This window comes from Vombatus ursinus, unplaced genomic scaffold (genome assembly GCF_900497805.2).
Source record: "Vombatus ursinus unplaced genomic scaffold, bare-nosed wombat genome assembly UNPS02014864.1, whole genome shotgun sequence".
NCBI lineage: Eukaryota > Metazoa > Chordata > Mammalia > Diprotodontia > Vombatidae > Vombatus > Vombatus ursinus.
The window spans coordinates 4,864,213-4,874,703 of NW_020954642.1; positions in this window are offsets into that span (position 1 = coordinate 4,864,213).

Sequence of the window (10,491 nt, forward strand, 5' to 3'; positions counted from 1 at the left end):
GTCATAATCTCATAAAAAAAGAAAAGTGAGGCCCAGAGAGGGGGTGACTTGTCCAAGGCCATCGAGACAGCAAGTTGTAGAAGCAGGTTTGGAAGCTGGTTTTCTGATTTCAAACACAACATTCTTTTGAGAAGACTATGCTGCTGCTAGGGTGTGGTGTGAATAGCGGCATCTCTGTCCTGTTTCATAGTTTCATAATCACATTAGAGACGACATTTTTGATGAAGAAGCAGTGCTTTTGGGTAGAAAGAGTATGAAGTCTGGAGTCCAAAGACCAGCATTTGAATTCCAGCTTTCCCTCTAATTATGAAGTGTCTGAATGGGGTCACTAATCAATCAGTGGACTTGGAATCAGGAAGCCTTAAATTCAAATTCCACCCTAGACTCTTACTTACCATGTGACTGACCCCGAGCAAGTCACTTAAGCTTTTTCAGCCTCAGTTTCTTCCTCTGTAAAATGGGGATAACAATGGAACCTACCTCCCAGGGTAGTAAAGTGTTTCGCAAGCATTGAGGCTCTGGATAAATCCAGACTTTTGTTACCTGTGTAACTTAGGGCAGAGTGCTTATATTTTTGGGTCTCTTAATTCATTTTTGGTAAAAATGAATGGTATAGATCATTAGACTTTGGCTTTAAAAGGGCTTTAAAAGCCAAACAGAGGATTTCATATTTGATCCTGGAGGTAATAACCCCTGAAATTTATGACAGACTTCCACATCAAATTATTTAAAGGAAATGTTAATCAAATTATAGGAGGGAAATATTGAAACCATAATAGTTGAGGACCTCAATGCACCCCTTTTTGGACTTAAAAGATAAACAATCTCCCAGCTTCTCTGTGGCTTAAATAGTCAGTGGTTTTCACAATCACTCTGTGGGGCAGGTGAGGCAGATGTTATTATTCTTAAAGTAACAGATAAATGTCACACAGAGGGCAATGGAGAGGCTCTTAGTGGATGGCAGCTTGGCTGTACATAGACAGAATAAACACCTCTGGTGGACAGGAATAAAAGGCTTTGTCAAGGAATTGCATGATGGGAAGAGAAAAGTGATGGTCACGTGGGAAGACCAAGGGATGACAGGTGTGTGTAGAGGGGTCAGAGTCCTCCTCTATTGACCTTCTGACTCTGGAAGAAAGAAACACTTCCAACATGTTGGGTGACACCTGCAGCAAACTTCTAGTAGGACATGGATGAGTCAATAAGTATTTATTTGGTACTTTTTTTTGTGTGCCTGGCACAGTCTTGGTGCTAGGGGTACAAAGAAAGGCAAAAAACAGTCTTTGCTCTCAAGGAACTCACAGTCTAATAGAGGAGACAACATGTAAGCAACTATGTACAAACATAATAAATACAGGATAAATTGGAGATAACCTCAGAAGGAAAGTACTAGAATTAAAAGGTATTGGGAGAGGCCTGTTGTAGAAGGTGGGATTTTAGCTGGGACCTAAAGGAAGCCAGGAGGCAGAGATGAGGTGGGAGACAATTCCAGGCATGGGGACAGCCAGAGAAAATGCCCAGAGTCAAGAGATGGAGTGTTTTATCCAAGGATCATCAAGGAGGCCAATGTCACTGGATCAAGTGGAGGGAAGTAAGTTGTAAGAAGACCAGAAAGGAAGGAAGGCACTAGGTTATGAAGGGCTTTAAAATCCAAACAGAGGATTTCATATTTGATCCTGGAGGTAATAACCCCTTAAGTTTATGACAGACCTCCACATCAAATTATTTAAAGGAAATGTTAATCAAATTATAGGAGGGAAATATTGAAACCATAATGGTTGAGGACCTCAATGCACCCCTTTTTGGACTTAAAAGATAAACAAGAAACAAAAGCTTGAATAGAATTTTTTTTCTTTTTTTCTTTTTGACTAGGCAATGGGGTTAAGTGACTTGCCCAGGGTCACACAGCTAGTAAGTGTTATGTGTCTGAGGCTGGATTTGAACTCAGGTCCTCCTGAATCCAGGGCCAGTAATCTATCTACTGCACCTCCTAGCTGCCCCTTGAATAGAATTTTTTAAAAGTTAGATATGATAGATCTCTGATGATTACTGAATGGGAATAGAGAGGAGTCTACATATTTCTTAGCTGTATATAGCACATTTATAAAAATTAAGGCTGTATTATGGGAAAAAAAACCCTCACAAACAAATGCAATAAAATAGCAATATTAAATATACTCTATGCTGGCTATAGCACAGTAAAACATGTTTGATAAATGGCCTTTAAAAAGAAGAATATCAATTAGAGACAATAATTTAATCCTAAAGAATTAGTGAACCAAAGAAGAAATCACAGGCATAATTGATCATCACTTAATTGAAAAGTGATAATGAAGAGACAACATGTCAAAACTTTTGAGATGCAGAAAAAAATAGTTCTTAGGAGAAAATTTATGTCTTTAAACACTTTCACCAACAAAAGAAAGAACAGATCTATAAATTGGATATGTAACTAAAACAAAACCAAGAAAAGCATCAAATCAAAAAACTCCAACTAAGCATCAAAATCAGATGAGATGAACAAAATTCAAACAAAAATTTATTGAATTGGTAAATAAAACTAGATGCTTTTAAAAAAAACACCACAACACTAATAAAAAGATACACTTAGCTAAATTGTTATTAAAATGAAGGAGGAAAACCAAAATGCCAATATTGAAAACAAGAAAGAACAATTCACAACAGATGAAGATGAATTAAAGGAAATTATTAGAAACTGTCCATCCCAATTATATGATAACAATAATAATAACATAGATGAAACTGATGAACACTTACAAAAATATAAATTATCCAGATTAACAGAAAAGGAAATTAAAAAAACCTTATTTCAGAGAAATAAAACAAATAAGCCATAAATAAATTCCCCAAGGGAAAAGCCAAGACCAGAAAAATTTGCTAGTGAATTCTATTAAATATTTAAGGAATAATTAATTCCAATATTATATAAAATATTTGCAAAAATGGGAAAGGAAGGAACCCTACAAAATTGAATCATTGATACAAATATGAACGTGGTAGCTAAATCAGGGACAGAAAAAGCAGAGAAAGAAACCTAAATAGAGCAATATCCTTAATGAATATCAGTGCAAAAATATTAAATAAAAAATTAGCAAAAGGCTACAACAATATATTAAAAAGAGTGTATACTAGGACCAGGTTGCATTTATATTAGGAATGCAGGGTTGGCTAATAAAAAGTAAACCATAAACATAATAGACCATTTAAATATAAAAATAAAAAGCATATATTTGTATTAATAGATGCTAAATTTTTTTTGCAAACTACAATACCTATTTGTGTTTTTAAAAAATCAATAAGTGGATTTTTTCTTAATATGTTGATTTGTCTAAAATCAAAGGCCAGTATTTTATATAATGGAGAAATGCTAGAGGGCTTTCCAGTAACATCAAGAGTTTAGCAATGATATCCATCACTATTATTTGATGTAGTGGTAGAAATGCCACCTATAGCAATAAAACAAGAAAAAGTAACTGAGGGAATGAGCATAGGCAAAGATGAAACAAAATCATCACTTTTCACATGTGATATTAACAGTCCATTTAGAGAAACCCAGATTCTCCTAAAATTAATTGAAATACTCAATAACCAGGAAAGTAGCAGGATATAAAACAACTCCACATAAATGATTAGCATATTTGTGTACTATCAACAAAACTCAATGGAAGAGATCAAAACAGAAATTTTATTTAAAATAACTACAGAATATATGAAATATTTGGGAATCTACTTACAAAGACACACATGGGAAATATAAGAAGACAACTTCAAAACACCTTTTTACACAAAGATAGGTCTTAATAGCTGAAACGATATAAATTGTTTATGGTTAGGGCATGCCAATATAAAAAAATTCCTAAATTAATTTACTTATTCAGTTCCATACCAATCAATAGGGCCAAAGGATTACCTGTATGCTTAGGGAAAATGATAACAATGTTTATCTGGAAGAACAAAGAGTCTTAGGGAGAACAATGAAAAAAAAGTGGTAAGAAAGGGGACCTAGCAGTGCTAGATCTCAAAACTGTATTACACAGCAGTAGTCATCAAAAATTTTTGATACTGGTAGAAAAAAATAGAAAAATTGATCAGTGGAACAGATTGGGTACACAAGATCCAGAAACAAAGGAACATAGTAACATGGGTAGCTAAGTGACTAGTGGATAGAGCACTGGCCCTGGTGTCAGGAGGACCTGATTTCAAATTTGACCTCAAATACTTACTAGCTGTGTAACCCTGGGCAAGTCATTTAACTCTGCTTCAATTTCCTCACCTATAAAATGAGCTGGAGAAGGAAACAGCAAATCACTCCAGTATCTTTGCCAAGAAAACTGCAAATAGAGCCATGAAGTATCAGACACAACTCAAAAATGACTGAACAACTTAGTGTTAAATAAGCCCAAAGACCCAAAAAAACAAACAAAATCTCATTTTTTTGATCCTCTAATTTGTTTATAATGTATCCTTTTATATCTAAATCACACATTAATTTGGAGTTTGTTGTGGTATGTGGCATGAGATTTTGGTTTAAACTTAATTTCTGCTGGACTGCTTTCCAGGTTTCCCCAAAGGTTTTTGTTTGTATTTTGTAAAGCTCTTTTGGCTTAGAGCAGGAGAATTGTAGGGTCCTTTTTGGTCTGGATTTCCTGCCTCAGTTATTCATCTATAGGCTTCAGATTGTGTTGGAGGCTGGAAGTGATACATACCCTGCTCTGTTCCTTGGGCCTGAGACACCCCACAGTTGCTAGCTTCAGAACTTGCATTTTTTTCTTTTTACAAAAATTTATATATTTTACTTTGTCACAGGAGACATACACCAACAAATACCCTAAGAGAGACTCCTCCTGAGTATATCCCCTGAAAGTTTATTGTTTGTTTATATAAGAAGAGAAATTCCTTCCCTTTCACTAGCTGGATTCCTGAAAAACAAAAACAAAAACAAAAACAAAAACAAAAAGCTGCAAGGGCAAGGTCCTGAGAACACTCTGTGAGCATTCCCCTAGAAGCCAGCACCAAGGATAGGCCCTCCAACAAGAGTCTATCTCCTCAAAGTCACTTCACTGATGCCTACCAGCATCTCTTGTAATCAATGGCTAGAGAGAGTTGCCTGCTACACTGAGAGGTTAAGTGATGTGTCCATGTGTCAGGGTAGGACTTGAACCCAGATCATCCTGACTCCTAGGCTCTCCACCTACGCTGTGCTGCTTCTCTCTCTCTCTTTCTCTCTGTCTCCATCTCTGCCTCTCTCTGTGTCTCTGTCTCTCTCTGTGTGTTTCTCTGTCTCTTTCTGTCTCTGTCTCTGCCTCTGTCTCTCTCTTGCTGTGGCAATGGGGGTTAAGTGACTTGCCCAAGGTCACATAGCTAGTAAGTGTCTGAAGTCAAATTTGAACTCAGGTCCTCCTAATTCTAGAACTGGTACTCCATCCACTATGCCACCTAGCTGCCCCTGTGCTGTTTCTCTTAATAAAAATTTTATTCAATTTACAAACAAAGATCAGTCTCCTCTCCCTCTCTTCCTCCCTCTCCCCACACACTGAAAAAGCAAGGAAAACAAAACCCCCATTACAAGCATGTATAGTCCAGTAAAATAAAATTTCTCATTGGCCATGTCTAAAAATCATGTCTCAATCTGTGCTTTGAGTCTATCACTTCTGTGTCAGGAAGTAGGCAGTACATTTCTTCATGAAATATCGGGAATTGTGGTCCCTCATTGTGTTGATTAGAGTTCCCAAGTGTGTGTTTGTGTGTATACATATATACATATAATTTATATATATATATATATATACACACATACATAGTATACATTTATACATATACACACATAGACATATATATTTTGTTTTAATCAGCCAAGATCCATCTTTTCATCCTCCCACTCCAACCCCAACATTGAGAATACAAGAAAAACAGAATTCATTGCAAACCTGCATAGTTGATCAAAACAAACTTCCACATTGGCCATATCCAGAAAGCATTGTCTCATTCTGCATTTTGATTTGCTGCTTCTCTTGACAATATTATAGCTATAGCATTTTAAGAAGATTAAGCATAGTAAGAAAACAATACTAAAAAAGACTAATAATTGTTTGCATTTAAGCAACACTTTACAAACAGCCCTAGAAGGTGGGTAGTGCAAGTATTAATGTTCTGATTTTACAGATGTGGAAACTGAGGACCTGAATAGGAAGTGACTTGCTCAAAGTGACATAGCTAATAAATGCTAGAATCTCCTGGTGTTTTGACTCTATCTTTGGATCCCCCTCCCCCCAATTATGCCAAGCTTCCAAGGGTAGCTAAGTGGCCCAGTGGAAAACAGAGCATGAGACTTGGAATCAGGAAAATTTGAGTTTGAATCCTGACTCAGACACTTACTGACATTTACAGGGTCAGCTGTGTGACTTGGACAAGTTACTTAACCACTATTTGCCTCAGTTTCTTCATCTGTAAAATGGGGGTAATAACAACACCTATCTCACAAGGCTGTTCTGAGGATCAAATGACACAGCACGTATAAAGGTCTTTTTAAACATCCTCTTCTGTGTAAGGGTGTGAAGTATGCAAGTTGGTGCTAAGGTAGAGAAATGTCACACCAGCTCCCATCTCTATAGGACTTTACAGTAGGCATTTTCCTCACCATAGACCTATAAAGTGAGTATCATAAAAATTACTCTTATTTTGCATTTGAGGGAACTGAGACTCAGAGATACCAAGTGGCTCACCCAAGGCATGATAGGACCAATGTCTCCCTGACTAAGTTTCTTTCCTTCCTCCCACTACATGGGGAGGCTTTACCTAAAAGAAATTAAAGCCGTCCCTGGGACCTGATTGGCCCCAGCTTCCCTGACTAAGCTTCCTGGTAATTAAGGACATCAAAACTCCCAGCTACAAGGAGTTTGGGCCTCTCAGACTTGGTGGGTGCCTAGACCACCTGAGTCATCATAGTCTGATGACTTACTCACTAGATTACTTTCCATATGGAGAAAAGGGAGGCTACATCCAGAGGATCTAAGTGCTCCTGAGTCCTTGCTGCATGTCTTCAATGTGCTAGGACAAAGTAAACTTCTTTTCATAATGTCCAATGACTTACAAGTGCCTCATTTCATCCTAAAATCGAACCTGAACTAAGACAGCACTGGTGATAAGGCTGCACCACCAACCCAAAGTCACTCGACAAATCTTCTAGTATATGATAGAACAGGGTTAGAAACCCAGGTCTCCCTTGACTTCAAGACCAGCCTTCTTTCCACAACACTGGTTGTTGCTTCTCAGTGATATGGTACAATACTCCAAAGAGGTATCATGTCAACTAAGTGCAGAGGATTATGATGGGTGGTGGAAGGGATACAAAATTTAGGTGAAAAACACTTTCCCTCAAGGGGCTTACAATCTAATGGGGGGGGGGAGGTGTAGGATACTGAATAAACAACAAACATTTATTAAGCATCTACTATGTGCTAGATACTGTGCCAGGAGCCAGGATACACATACAAAGAATGAAACAATCTCAACTTTCCAGGAATTTGCATCCTCATGGAGAAATTAATAAGTATCTATGTAAATATATGAAGAGAATAAATACAACACCAATAGAGCTCGCTATAATACATGCTATAAGATGGGGCTGGATGGTTTTGGCCAACTTTTTCCTACTAGTTTTGGGCACCTATAAAATGTAGCTCAAACACCTTCAGGGAAGTTGCCTTCCTCCTCTTTGACCTGCTCAATACTAAGTCCTCAAATCCTAGTCAGGAAGAAGCTTGTTGACATTTGCCCACATACAATTCAATTCCATTCACTGCAATATTTATTAAATAATCTACTTCATGTAGGGCATTGAGTGAGGGGCTGGGGATACAGTGAGAAAGAAAGAGAGAGAGAGAAAGGAAGAAAGAAAGAAAGAAGGAGGGAGGGAGGAAGAGGGAAATGAGGAAAAAGAGAGGAAGAAGACAGAAGAAAGAGAAACAAGAAGAGAAAGAAAAAGAGAAGAAGCAAGGAAGAAGAAAGAGATGAAGGAAGGAATAAAAAAGAAAGAGAAAAACAAGAAAAGAAAGCAAGAAAGGAAGAAAGAAAGGAAGGAAGAGAGAAATAAGAAGAGAAAGAGAAGGAAGGAAGGAAGGAAAGAAGGAAGCGAGGAACAGAGAAAGAAAGAAAAAGAATGTGACTCCCTGTCCTCAAGGGATTGGGAGAACAGAGTACATATGAAAATAAATACAAAATATATGCAAAGTAAGAGAGAGAGAGAAAGACAGAATCAGATACAGAGACAGAGACAGACAGAGATAGAGCCAGACAAAGAGAGAGGCAGAGAGGCAGAGCACCAACAGGTAGGGGCAGCAGGGACAGTCCCAGGTGTAAGGTAGAACCTGAGCTGTACTTTTGAGAAAAGTTAAAGTCTCTGCCAAGAAGGGTAAGAAGGGGAGGCCCTTCCAACATGGAGAAACAACTTTCAAAACCTCCCAGGCAGAAGACGGAGAATCATATAACAGGAAATTCTAGCAGGCAGCTGGGCTGGAAAGTACTGTAGGGCAGTTCAGTCCTGGACGGCTTTTGTTGATCAACCTGAATCAACCTCAGCTCTCCATGCTGCTGCAGATTGCCAGTAGCAGAACTGTTCCTTCCACACTCTCCCCCATACACTCATTAAAAGGGAGCTGGTGGAGCAGTGGATAAAGTGCTGGGCTTGGAGTCAGCAAGACCTGAATTCATATCTGGTCCTCAGCCAGTAGCTGTGTGACCCTGGACGAGGCATGTAACCTCTGTCTGCCCCAGTTTCCTCATCTGTAAAATGGGGTTAATAATAATACCTTATGCCTCTCAGGATTGTTGTGAGGCTCAAATGAGATCATGTTAGTAAAGTGCCCTGCAAACCTCAAAGCGCTATGTAAATGCTGTCACCATTATTTCTTAAATTCTCTCATACTGAATGCATGATCCTTCCCAGTTCTTTTCTTCACCCATCATCAGTCACTCTCTAACTATAGACAAATAGCTGAGTCTATACCCAGCCAGGTCTCTAACCATTCCACAGTCCAGCCACAGTCCTAGAGCTACTTCCTGACTCCCTGCTAATCTTCAGCCTCCTAGTACAGCTTTGACCACAGGTTCAAAAAGCATGGATGTTTAAGTCATTTTCTTTGTATGATTATGCAACTATGTAGTGCAGTGGATAGAATGGATAGAATGCTGGACCTGGAGTCAGGAAGTGCTGAATTCAATTCCAACCTCCAGACACTTATTATCTGTGTGACCCTGGGCAAGTCGCTTAACTTCTGTTTGCCTCAGTTTCCTCATTTGTAAAATGAGCATAATAATAGCACCTGCCTCCCAGGGTTCTTGTGAGGATCAAATGAGATAATATTTGTAAAGCACTTTGTAAATCTTAATGCATTAAACAAATGCTAGCTATTATTAGGTAATATTACTATTAATTCCAAATCATTTCCCAGAATTGTTGGCCTAATTCACAGCTCCAACAGCAATGCATTAATATGTCTGTCTTTACACAACTACTTCCACATTTACTATTCCCATGTTTTGTTACCTCTGTCAGTTTTTTGTTTGTGACGTGAAACCTGAGGGTTGTTTTGGTTTGCATTTCTCTTATTATTAGTGATTTGGAGCATTCTTTCATTTAGATAACCCATAAAGCATGGAGTGGGGGTTGTTGTCTTTATCTTTATTCCCCGGGGAAGGTTCTTGGAACCATGCTGTCTATTTATTTGGGGGCCTCATTGACAGCTCCAAGTCCTCAATAGGAGAGTGGGTGGAGACTGGCCAAACAACAGAGTCTCAATCAAAAGACACCTGAGAAGCCACCTAGACCCACTTCTACCTGGACAAGAACCATCCTCGACACCATCCCTGAGAAGCGATCATGCAGGATCTAGTGGGTTATGACCCCCATGGAGATCTTGCCTCAAAGCCATTAAGAATTTGGATCTCCTTGGTTTGATGAGGGTAGAAGCACCTTTGGTCTTACCACTTGAAAGATCATAATGAGGAGGAATTAGACTTGGTCTGTTTGGTTCCCAAAGGGCAGGACCAGCAAGATTGAGGGGAAGTTGCCAGAGGCAAAATTAGGCTTGATGCCCAGAAAAATGTGCTAGGTATTAGAACTGTTCAAACGTAGAATGGGCGGCCTGGTGAGGTCCTGGGTTCTGCCTGATGGGAGCCCTTCAAATCTTCATTTTAAGGAGCAGGCCCTAGCCAATCATGTCTTCATTCTGATCAGGTGAATAGAGTGTTTGAGGCAGATGGGGCAGGCAGGATGCAGGACATGACCAGCCGGAAAGTGCTCATAAATCACAATCAGACCTCAAGAAGAGAGATGCATTGACACCCTCCACAGTGGGCTTATCTGCGTGCATTCACAAAGCACCTCTCGACTACCTGACATTGCAGCCTTTCCAGAGCAGTGCGCCCCTTTCCCCTTTCCTGCTTCCTTGGCTTATTTGTATGGACTAGGGG